The sequence below is a fragment of the Lissotriton helveticus genome, chromosome 4_1, assembly GCF_964261635.1.
Source record: "Lissotriton helveticus chromosome 4_1, aLisHel1.1, whole genome shotgun sequence".
In the NCBI taxonomy this organism is placed as follows: Eukaryota; Metazoa; Chordata; class Amphibia; order Caudata; family Salamandridae; genus Lissotriton; species Lissotriton helveticus.
In genome coordinates this window covers 1,020,127,031-1,020,139,607 of record NC_136063.1, presented here as the reverse complement: position 1 = coordinate 1,020,139,607, position 12,577 = coordinate 1,020,127,031, and the positions used below count along the sequence as shown (strand labels likewise).

The 12,577-nt window shown below is 43.7% G+C and overlaps 1 protein-coding gene across 1 annotated transcript in view; it reads right to left on the bottom strand.

The window, feature by feature from the left end:
- Nucleotides 1–12,577, bottom strand: part of SEMA5A (semaphorin 5A) — a 1,863,338-nt gene that overhangs the window by 1,168,284 nt on the left and 682,477 nt on the right. The window lies entirely within an intron of this gene.

The following is a 12,577-nucleotide window of genomic DNA, read 5'->3' as shown; positions in this document are numbered from 1 at the left end:
CTACAGAAAGATACAATATAAGGGGGAGGGATTCGACACATTTGCGGTTGTATCTGTTCATCCTTCTGAGACAATTGTTGGCAAATGCTCGGTAGAAGACTATTCAAGATGCAGTGGGCTACGGTCTGCGTCTTTAGCTCAAGAAACTCAGTGTATGAAAAATATCCATTCCAAAGACAATATGGAAGCCAGCCAAGAGCTGTTGAAGTAGTGCTACAATTAAAATGGTCCTTATGAATGAGCATCAAGCTCGAGAGATTGACTAGAAGGTAAACTCCCCGTCCATTCAAGAAAGATGATTATGTCTATATGCAGTATGAACATGCAGGCAATCACTTACCTACCTTGAATAAAGACTGCTTGTGACTACAGCTCCATCATGCATTTTGGGAGAACTAGGACAGCCTTATCAGCCAGTTTGCACTTTTGTCTTTATACCTTGAACCTCAGATACAAAACTGCTGTTTTTTACATGACAACTGCTGTAAACCCTAAAGTCACAAAGCTGTATTTGAAATGCTGAAGGTGCCAGAAGGAGGATAGAAAGAGAATTAAACCACTATTTGATCCCCTGTGATATTGTGAGGGCAATGGTTAAAAGGGACGGCTCATCCGTTATGACAGAGTAGCATCGTCCCCCCGCTGAAAGTCAGCAGAGGCAAAGGACAAAAATAAATTGATAGTAAAACATTTTTATAATCATTTTAATCTTAGCCCTGCAAGCTACAAATCGAGGGAGGGGTGTGGCTTCCCATACTGACGCTGCAGCTGACGCACCAGGGAGGAGGGGGGGTAGGCACTGCCAGGTGCACATGGTGGTTTGGCCAGCCCTCTTGGGCCAGCCAAGCCGTCATGCTCACTTAGCCTTTTTCCACCGAGCTGTGTTGTACAGCTGTGTGGCCACCCCAACATAGGCCCCCAGTCTATGTGTGACCTCCTCTGTTTGGCACTCAGACCATTTCCGGAGCTGCTGACATGCTGGGAATAGCATACCCAGCATGTGAGCAGTGCTGAGATTGGGGGCTGTGAGCCTGCGCAGTGTGCAGCAGGGTCCTGACAAGGACGTGAGGATTGGGACCAAAGCGGCGTGCGTCAAAGCAGGTAAGTTTTCTTTTCTTTACTTATACTTGTTATTTTGTGTGTTTCCCCTACCCCCGCTTGACCCCTTCGCAGTACGAGTGGCCACTACTGATGGTTAGTGAAGAGATTGAATTCTTTACGGAGCATCACCATACTATTGTGCTCAATATATGCCCTAGTGAGGCTGATTCACTTTTTTAATTTACCTGGTGCAATACAGACTATTTATGCCTCGCCACTTGCCCATTTATTTACTCATGTCCACTCCTGGGATATGAGCAAGTATGAAAAGCACAGAGCTATAATAAATTAGATTATCTGAACGGAATACATCCTTGGCTTGTGACATAGGTTGTAGGTAAGTGGTGGCATGCAGTGTGCACACAATCATGGGTTAAGGAACCCTTTGTTCCCGGTGAGGATATGGACAGACACTGGCCAGTGGATCCTAGAGGCACAAGGGGAACAGGTGGGATTGCTGCTTTCATACTGTGTCCACAGACAATAGCGTAGTCTATGTGTCATGGGCTCTAATGCAAAGAAGAACTTGCTTCTCCAGACTACTGTCTGAATTATGAAAAACAGCAATAATCAGGGTTCACCGGGTCCCGGAGGCCTCTGGGCATGTCACCTGCTGCACCAATGGAAGCTACGCCCCGGAACCCAGAGGGCGTTAGGTGGCACGTTGTAGTTATTAAAATGTCCGAGTACGTAAAATATGGACACTGCCAAAGGCACCGATAATTCAAGAAGAGGAGGAGGTAAAATATGGACACTGCCAAAGGCACCAATAATTCAAGAAAAGGAGGAGGTATAAAATGGACACTACCAAAGTCACCAATAATTCAACAAGAGGAGGAGGTCTAAAATGGACACTGCCAAAGGCACCAATAATTCAAGAAGAGGAGGAGGTAAAATATCGCCACTGCGAAAAGCACCAATATTTCAAGAAGAGGAGTAGGTAAAATATTGCCACTGCGGAAAGCACCAATATTTCAAGAAGAGGAGTAGGTAAAATATTGCCACTGCGAAAAGCACCAATATTTCAAGAAGAGGAGTAGGTAAAATATGGTGACTACCAAAGTCACCAATAATTCAACAAGAAGAGAAGGTAAAATATGGACACTGCCAAAGGCACCCATAATTCAAGAAGAGGAGGAGGTATAAAATATGGACAATGCCATAGTCACCAATAATTCAAGAAGAGGAGGAGGTAAAATATGGACAATGCCAAAGTCACCAATAATTCAAGAAGAGGAGGAGGTAAAATATGGACAATGCCAAAGGCACCCATAATTCAAGAAGAGGAGGAGGTATAAAATGGACACTGCCAGAGGCACCAATAATTCAAGAAGAGGAGGAGGTATAAAATGGACACTGCTAGAGGCACCAATAATTCAAGAAGAGGAGGGTTTAGGATATGTTATGTTATGTTGCATTGATAAGTATTTAAAAGACACCATGACCAAGAGATTAAACTTCAACGTGCATATATGCCCTGCACTCCCATTCCTAGTATAAATGAGGGACGGGCAATCATCTGGAAGGGCATTTCTGTCACCACTTGATAGTAACCCCTAAATCAACAAATAAACGAGGCGATAGGCCTTTCCAATTCCTCTTTTCAAAAAGACATGAAGAAAAGGAATTCAAGCAGATAAACAAAATCCATGATATTATCTACTACATCTGCTGGCATTTCATGAGCTTTCACAAGTCTTGCAGTAAATCCACATGCAACTTACAAAAATCCCAATATCTGCTTTCTGACTGGAATGTATATCGATCCTTCACATACCATTGCTTTGCATGATTTTAGTGCGATGTTTTTACTTAGCATAAACCATTACTTAGCAAGTTTTAACTGTGCATGCATTTATAATGCAAATGGTTATAAATGTACTATGGTTTATGCTAATTAAAAACGTTGCACTAGAAATCATGCTGACACTACACTACCTTACACTACTTAAACACGACTACACTACCCTAAACACTAATACACTACCCCTACACGACATTCACCCTTCCCCCTGCCTGGACCCTACACTCTAACACTACACTTCACGACCCCCGACACTACACTAAACCCTAAAACACTACCCTACACTACACAAACACCACACCACTACCCTAAATCCTAAAACACTACCCCCGGCACGACCCTCACATTTCCCCCAGTCCGCTCCCTACACTACAACACTACCCTGCACAACACCCCAACACTACCCTGGCTCTGCTCATCATGACGATCCCCTGCCTAGTCTGCACCCTCTTTCATCCCGAGTATAGAAAAATGTGGGGATCCTCTGAATTCGTACATCAAGGACTCATCACCCCGCCTGACCTCAAGATGGTCGCCTCAGTCATTGACTCAGTGAACTCTCCATTGACAGCTGAGACCCAGCCATTTTGACTGATGCCTGGTGGAGCTACCTCGCGGGCTAAAGGGGAGATGGGCAATGGATTCCCTCCTTAGGTATCACCTACCCAGCCGGTCCTTGGGCAAACTCTCCTGCGTCTCTCCTTGACCTTATCTCCCTCCTCCCACTTCACCCTACCCCCCACCACTCTACTCTTCTCTTCTCTTTTTTCCAGCTATTGACCCCTGCCCTCACCCGTCCTTGCTCACAGTTCCCACCCTGTTTACCCACTGGACTTTCTCATGTGAACTCTCCCTCGTCAGTTTGAGACCTAGATATTTGACTAATGCCCGATGGAGCTACCTTGCTTAGATAAAGGGGAGACAGGCTGTGGACTCCTTCCTCAGTCGTCACCTACCCAGTCTTTGGGCAGACTTCCCTTCGTTTCTCCTGCCGTCTTTTCCCTCATCTTCCCCCTCACAATTCCCCCTTCCCCCCTCCTCCCTACTTCTCTCTCCTTTCTTCCCTCTTTCAATGTGTTGCTTATTTTATGACGTAATGTGTAATTGTTATTTTCTGTAACATTGAGTAACCAAATGTAACGCGCTCTGATACCAACGGGTCTAGCCAGCGCTATATAAAACTCATTAAATAAATACCCTAAACCCTAAAACACTACCCTACAGTACACAAACACCACACCACTACCCTAAACCCTAAAACACTAGCCCCTGCACAACCCTCATCCTTCCCCCAGTCTGCTCCCTACACTACAACACTACCCTGCACGACACTCCAACACTACCCTAAATCCTAAAACACAACCCTACACTACACAAACACCACAACACTACCCTAGACCCTAAAACACTACCCCCTACACAACCCTCCCCTGACCCCCAGTCCTGTCCCTATACCCAAACACTACCCTGCACGACCTCCCGACACTACCCTAAACCCTAAAACACTAAAACACTACCCTACACTACAAAAACACCACATCATTACCCTAAACCCTAAAACACTAGCACCATTACAACCCTGCCCCTACCCCCAGTCCGGTCCCTAAACTGAAACACTACCCTGCACGACCCTCCGACACTACCCTAAAACTCTACCCTACACTACACAAACACCACATCACTACTCCCCAACACTACCCTTCACGACCCAGACACCACCCTAAACTCAAATACACTACTCTACACTACTCAAACACAACCCTACAACCTAAAAGACTACCCCTGCACAAACCAAAAAAACTACACTTACCTCTCTCTCCTGCATGGTTCCTCTCTTCTCCAGCTTCCAGTGACGTCAGATCTTCACGTCATTGTTTGGAAATGGAAGCGCCTTCCAAACAACGATGTGGATAGCGCATATCATTACAACGCATGCGTTGTAATATAGCTTGCGATGTAACAACTTGCGTACTAATGGTACGCTTTGTAACATCACAAGCGTAGTAACGCTTGCGATGTAATGGTATGCGCACTAACAGCTGCGCAGTAAAGGCTGTTTACCTTCTGACTGATCAAACTTCAAAACGCAGAATAAAGAAAATAGCTGCCTTTCCTTTCAGATCCAGAAACCGCACAGGAGCCTCCAGTTTTCTTGACAGGTACATGCACTGTGGGCTGGTCCATCAATCCTGACTAAGATACATTTTACCCTGTCCTGTTTTCAAAATGAATTTCGTCATGGATCCATTTTTAAAGCCATTCGTGGCGATTTTGTCAAGTAAACATTGAATTCTTTTTTTCCACTGCAACGAAGCATGAATAGGGCATTCATCACCGATGTAAAAGTCCCCCTGCTTTATAAGGTTCTGCCCAATAATACACACACAACAATAGATCTTGTTCTGAGCTCTAATATAGACAAAAACATATACTTTATGGCTTAGTGTTATGCACAACCCTACCTTCCCAAAGGGAGGTCATTCGCATCCAGATGCTCACTATGTTTTATTTACGACAAATAACAAGAATATTTCATGAATATTGCCCGCAGTTTGAGACTATTGAGGAATAGACACCAATTAAATCACGAGCGTTGGCAAACATAATAGTTCTGGCCTTGGCAAGCGACTGCAATGGCTATTTTGAAAATCCTTTAATTGCACGCATATGCCACAACAATGAAAGAAGTAACAAAGGAATACATGCTGCTGCCGAAAAGTCGAGGCCAAAGGCTTTCAATAAAAATGTTCAAATAAATAAAAAAAATCACAAATGTTCTTAATGGAGCAACAGTGGTGCTTCCTAGCAAGCAGGTTTACTTAGAACAGGTATAGAAACCCTTTGTAACTTTTATGCACACCAGTAGAAAACCTCGCTCTTGCTGGTGGAACGAAAACATAACATTGGCTTTCAATTACAGTAGCCTGAAAACATAGTTCGAAAAAGGATTGCTGAAAACATGAAAAAGAAAAAGAATGGAAAGACACGAACAATGGTAAACAAATGGCCTTCTCCTTAAGTTTCCTTGAATCACTGTTAGGTCCACAGTTATTCTGTGGGAAAAAAGGCAGCACCGAGGAAAATTCATATTCTTCTGGACGTTTTCAGAAAGCTTATGGATAGATATAGTAATCACTAGTGTCAACATAGCTGTTACAATCTTTAAAATCAATGCCATGATAGATTCCAGAGTTTATTAAATCCTTATGAACTGCTAAAAAGTCCATACCCTATCTTGGACAGAATTCATAATTGCAGTTTCCTTAACCCTGTCAGTGCCTGTCAGGTCCAGCGGCGCTCACAGAACCAAAAGTCAGCACCACTTTGACCAAATCCAAGAGTACAGAAATGTGCTACCTGTCTCTGCGTACAGGGCTGTTACGGTCTTATCGATAAGAAATGGGATCAAAGGCCCTCAAATTCATTGTGAGATAACACAAGTCTAATTTACTTGAATAACTGGGGTTTTATACTGTTCCTTTCTTTTTCTTGATTAATATCCTGAAGCTTGCCATCGTACTTTATGGCTGCCTCACAGTTAAGAACATCTTACCCCAAACATTGTAAAACTGGAGTTAGTACACTCATTTATCTAAATTCTCTATATTAAAAATACAAGACGATGGAGGGCGTGATTTGAGCCGCCGCAAGATGGCGGCGGCTCTGTGAGGCTCTGCGCGTTGGCTGGGGCCGTTTTCTTCTCGGAGCAGCAGTTTTCCATTTTAGACCTAATGGAGTGAGGAACGTTGGAGCGCTGACGCGGGGCACAGGTAGATGTAGTTTTTTCATTTTTTAATGCAGTTTTTAGCCCTGTTTCCCTAGCGCCGCGATCTTCTCATAAATGCTGGTTCTGGACACCCTTTTGTATGCAGCGGGAAGCGGTTGTGAATGGCAGAAAATGTTCTGACTTCTGGAACGTATTTGGGTTGGACTTACAACTGCTCCTCATTTTGCACTGGGCATCTATTGGCTAATTTACTTAATCTTCACATCATTTCAGCTGTACTGTAATATTGTGGCTTTTCAGCTGTTCAATTGAGGAGAGACGCTTGTTAACTGATCTACAAGGAAGTGTTTTTCACACTGCTCGACAAGCAATTTTCTGAGGTTGCGTTACAACAGTGACATAACCATTCTGTTTATTTATGGAGCCTCCTTCCCTCCATAATCAAAAGGGTGCCTCTGCAACCATGTCTTCCCTCTGCAAAGAGCCTAATACTGCGATCTCAAAACATCACAAGAAGGATTCTAGCTCCCCCTCCAAAATCTACATTACCCATCAAGTTGGACGATCTTATAGAGAATGTTAGGCTTATGAAACCCTGTGTTATGGAAACCAACCCTACTCTTCAGAGGCTTGAAGAGAATTGGTCCAACGTAGAATCAAGGGTATCTGCGGTGGATCAGAGGATCAGCGAATTTCAGGAGGTACTCCCTAAAGTTGAAGTTATGTCCAAAGAAATTGCCCATCTAACACATCAGACAAGGATTGGAGAACTGCAATAGAAGCAACAACTTCAGAATTTACGGTATTACTGAGGGGGAGGAGGTGCCTGATATGCTTGCCTTTCTTAAAATCCATATCCCTAAAATAGTTGGCCTCAAGGAGAATACCACATTTAACCTGCAACGTGCTCATTGTATTGGTCCCAGGCTTGGTGGGTCTCCTTCTACATCGTCGGTTAGCCACCCTAGAGGTATAATTGTCCTCTTTTTGGAGTATACGAGCTGTTAGTGGTCTTGTCTGTGGCTAAGCAAAGAAAGCAGATGTTGTGGGTCTGGCCAAAGAATTTTTCTCTCTCAGGACGTGGCCCGTGCCACTGCCTCACGCCGTACAGAGTTCCTTTCACTTCGCCCGCGCTTTGGTCCATAAATGCCAGATATGGTCTGGTACATCCTTGCTTTATTAAAGTTGCCTACAAGGAAAGGACTCATTCATTTGATTGCCCAAAGGACTAAGGATGGTTTATTCTTCACCACAAAGGAGAAGAAATGGACCTTCGGAAAACATGAATAATGACTTCTCTACCAAGTTTTATTTCCTCTTTTCTTAACCTTTCTTTATTTACAGGCTCTGTTTGACCACCCACAGGACTTACAACGGTTTATTACTCGCCTTAAAGGAGAAGAATTTCACTTCCGGAAAACCTGAGTACAGACTTTTTCAATAAGTTTTTGTTCCTTTTCGGCTTACCCTCTCTCAATTTACAGGTCTTTTATGGTTCTTGCCAGCATTGTTGTTATCCGTTTATTTCATTTGTGTTTGTTGTGTGTTTGCCTTCTCAGGAAGTTATTCTCTCTTAATTATATGGTTTCTTTTCACAGATGTCTCCTGTCCAGTACGGACACCTCTCCTTTAGTGTTCATAGCTCTTCCTCGTGTGGTAAGTGTTACTCCCTCTATTAAGTCTGTTTGTATTATATGTTAGCTTGTTTTAATATTTATCTCTTTGTACACATTTTGTTCACTATACTCCCTAGCTGCTGCTCCTTTTCATATTCTACTTTTTCCTGCTAATTTTTCTCGCCGTCCTCGCCATTTCTCGTTCACCTTGTTGACTCTGCTGTCTGTCTTCCTTACGCGTCTCCCCGCTTCCTCATGCTGTCCCTTTTAATCTGGAAATGTATTCTACACACCTTGACTGAAGTCTCCTGGCTTCCTGTCAACTTCTCTTCTTTTCTCATCTACATCCTTTTCTCTTTTTTTCCTTCTGTTTCTATCCCATTCCTGTTTCTTTTTCTTCTTGTTCTTTTTTCTTTTCTGTTTTGTAGCGCCTCTCTTCATAACCCTTTTTCACATTTGTTTTCACCTTTGTTTCCTCTGCACAGTCACTCATTTATTGGCTTCAAATTCTTGCATGCTGAATTCTTCATTTTTACCAATTATAGAATACCCATGGTGCTGTTTAATGCTATTTCCCTCTTGTGATGACTGATAATGTTCGCATTGTCTCCTGAAATGTAAAGGGTTTATGTAACCCCATCAATAAGTAAAGGCGTCTTACCCATCTTTCTAGATTACAATGTAAAATTGCGATATTGCAAGAGACACATCTTATTGACAATGATTTTAATTCCTTTAAAAAAGCAATGGGTTGGTCAGGTGTATTGTTCCTCAGCTAAGGATAGGAAAAATGGAGTGGTGATATTATTTCATAAATCCCTTTCCCTCACTATAGAGAGGGAAGAGAAGAATACAGATGGACAAGGGCTTCTTTTTCATACACGCATAAATGGTTCCCCTAGCTCTCTCCTCAACCTTTCTGGTCCCACTGGTATTAATTCACAGTTTTGGCACTCCATGTCACGTACACTTCATTCCCTTGTTGATTCAAACCTCATAGTGGGTGAGGATTGCAATCAGCTGATGGACCCTTTCACCGACAGGAAATCTTCTTCCAGGTACATTCCAAACAAAATGCAAAAAACCTTTACCAATACGATTTCTTCAAGAGGACTGGTAGATGCCTGGAGGGTACATAACCCAGATTGCTTGGAATTTACCTTTTACTCCCCCACACATAATTCTACTTCTAGAATTGACTATATTTTTTTAAGTCCACATCTTCACCATGCTGAAATTAGATCAACACTTATTTCCAATCACGCGCTTGTCTTTATTAATTTAGATCTTCCATCAATACCTTTCAAATCGCGTAGATGGCGTTCCAATAATTATCTTCTCGAAGATCCTATTTTCGTTGGGCGCTTCAAAGATTTTGTGTCCGAATTTTTTCTTTTTAAAGCCGATCCAGATACACCCTTCCATACCATTTGGATGCTTTCAATGCGACAGCCAGTGGTTTTATCATTGATTATGTGGCCGTTAAGAATAAACAATTCCTTAGGGATTCTGCTTCCACACTCTCCTATACCAAACAATTGGAACATACCTAATTTTCCTCCAATGATGAGGCTACTCTTAAGAAATTGGTCTGAGCTAAATTGAATTTTAACAAGAAATCCACTGAGGAAGCTTCTGGGACTTTACTCGAAATCAATTCCAAATTTTATGACGGCCGCAACAAAGCGGGTAAATTGTTGGCAAATTATTTGAGGGTCAAATCTCAACGGTCTAGAATAGTTAATATCTTTGATGACACTGGTGTTAATCATTTTAAGGATGAGGAAATATTGAAATGCTTTACGGATTTTTATATGTCTTTGTACACTCCGGAATCTTCTCCTTCTGATGTGGCCCTCAATACTTTTTTTGATTTGCTCCCCCTAGACCTTCCCCCCCACCCACACTGTTCTATTTTACACAAAGATGTGTCCCTTTCTGAGATTAAGTCGGCTTTAGCTAAGCTACCTAGTGATAAGGCCCCTGGTCCAAAGGGACACATTTTATTCTTATTTTTTCACTAATTATTTTGCCATACCTTTTATCTCTTTTTTAATATTGTATCTCTCATAATGAGGCCCTTGGCTCCTTCCTTGAAGCCATGATTTGTTTAATCGTAAAAAAAGATAAAGATCCCTCTTCATGCGCAAACTATCACCCTATTTCATTAATCAATTTAGATTGTAACATTTTCGCTAAGATTTTGGCCCTCTGTATTAATCGGGTTCTTCCAGAATAGATTGGCCCTGAACAGACGGGGTTCGTTAAAAGAAGGACGCTGGCAAATAACACCAGAACCATTCTTAATATCATTCATCTTGCTTTTAAGAGTTCCTCCCCTGTTGCAGCCATAACCCTCGACACGGAGAAAGCTTTTGACCGCATTCTCTGGCTTTTTATGGTGCACGTCCTTAAATGGCATGGTTTTGGTCCCGCTATCCTGTCTCTTAAAAATCTGCTGTATTCCCCCCTAACTACCAACAACTACAGTTTTTGTAAATGGATCCCAATCTCCCTATTTTACTTTACAACGAGGTACCCATAAAAGGCTGCCCTCTTTCCCCCCTGCTCTTAATTCTATCTCTGGAACCTAATCTCCACTCTTAACGCCATTCCTCTACTTTCTGAGGTTTTAAACATAAGGCAATTAAAATCAAATTTACCGCTTATGCAGATGACATTCTGTTATATATATATATATATGATCCCTTACTTCTTTGCCTGCCTTTACAGACCTTTTATCTTTCTTTGCCGCTTTGTTGGGTTATAAATTAAATTTTTCCAAATCCGAAGTACTTTCACTATATAAATATTGTTTAAAAAGAATGTTTGACGGAACTGGTTTCAAATGGAACATCAATAGTATTACCTGCTTGGGAATCAAGTACTCTTCCTGCATTGCTCGAACAGTTCAACTTAGTTTGGAAGACGTTCTATCAAAGGTGAACAGCATGGCTGGAAAATGGTCTCCCTTATTTTTGTCATGGTGGGGCAGATTGGACTCAATCAAAATGATGATGCTTCCTGTGATCAATTTCTCTTTGTCCATGTTACCAGTAAAGCTTCCATTAAACATTTTCAATAATCTTAATGGTATTTTAAGTAAAATTCTTTGGAATAATCGGAAGGCTTGTATTCCTATAAGCACAACACATTACACATGATGCATAGAAATACATTCAGCGGTGTAGTAAAGGGGAAACACATGATGCATAAACCTACACATTCAGCGGTGTTAAGAACAAAGCACATGATGCATCACAAACACATTCAGAGGTGCAGCTCTAGGAGACACATGACGCCTAAAACATTCAGAGGTGCAGCGCAGGGAAAGAAAGACACAACTCAATAGCGCAAAGACACATGATGCCTAAAACATTCAGCGGTGCAGGGAAAAACCACACAATTGCGCAAAACCTTACATAAGCCACCACCTGTGGCAGTCCCTAGGCCAACTGGCCTTGCTGGGGCTAGGATGCCCCGAGTCTCAAAGTCAGGGGCCTAAACGGTGCAGGTGCCCACTGCTTGCTGGGCACCTGTAGACAATCCCAAGACCTAAACGGTGCAGCTGCCCACTAATTGCTGGGCAGCTGGGAGTCCAAACTGCGACAGGGTCCTCACTGACCCTTAGGTGCAAACTGCGCCAACGGTTGGAGCCCACAGGCTCTGAACTCACTCTACACACATTGGAGCCACACAGGCTCTGGCATAACACGTGCCCTCAGGGAGCCTCTCGGGGCTCTGGACTACGTTGGGGCGACCCGCCGCCAACTGGGGCACCACACTATAGGATGCTCCTCCGTTGGAGTCCCCCTCTCTGGGGACTCAAAACTATAATGGTGCCACGAGCCTCTCAGGCTCTTAAAACAGATATGGGCCCGTACGTTGGAGTCCCTCTTGGACTCATGAACACAGAAATGCCCCCGGATCCCTCTCTGGGCTCGAGATCAATGATGTGGGCAGGGAGCCTCGAGGCTCTACACAAAGGAATGCCCCCTCTGAGCCTCCGTGGCTCTACACCAAGAAATGCCCCTCAGAGCCTATCTCAGGGCTCTACAACGGTGGGGCGACCCTCTGCCAACCGGGGCCGCCCTGCTTGCCCCAACAGCATCCGGGGCCTCGCGCTGCACTTAGCACCCGCCCGGAGCTTCCCCCAGCAGCCCCTCACTCACCAGGCTGCTTCTCCATTGGCGGGGCTCCTCCGGGCAGGCAGCAGGACACCTTCTGTGTTCGCGGTGGGGCCAGGCTCTTCGCCCTGCTCTTCGCCCTGCTCTCCTTGTCGGCTGCAGGAACCGCGGGGCTCTCCCAAGCGCATGGGGGCCCCGCGCC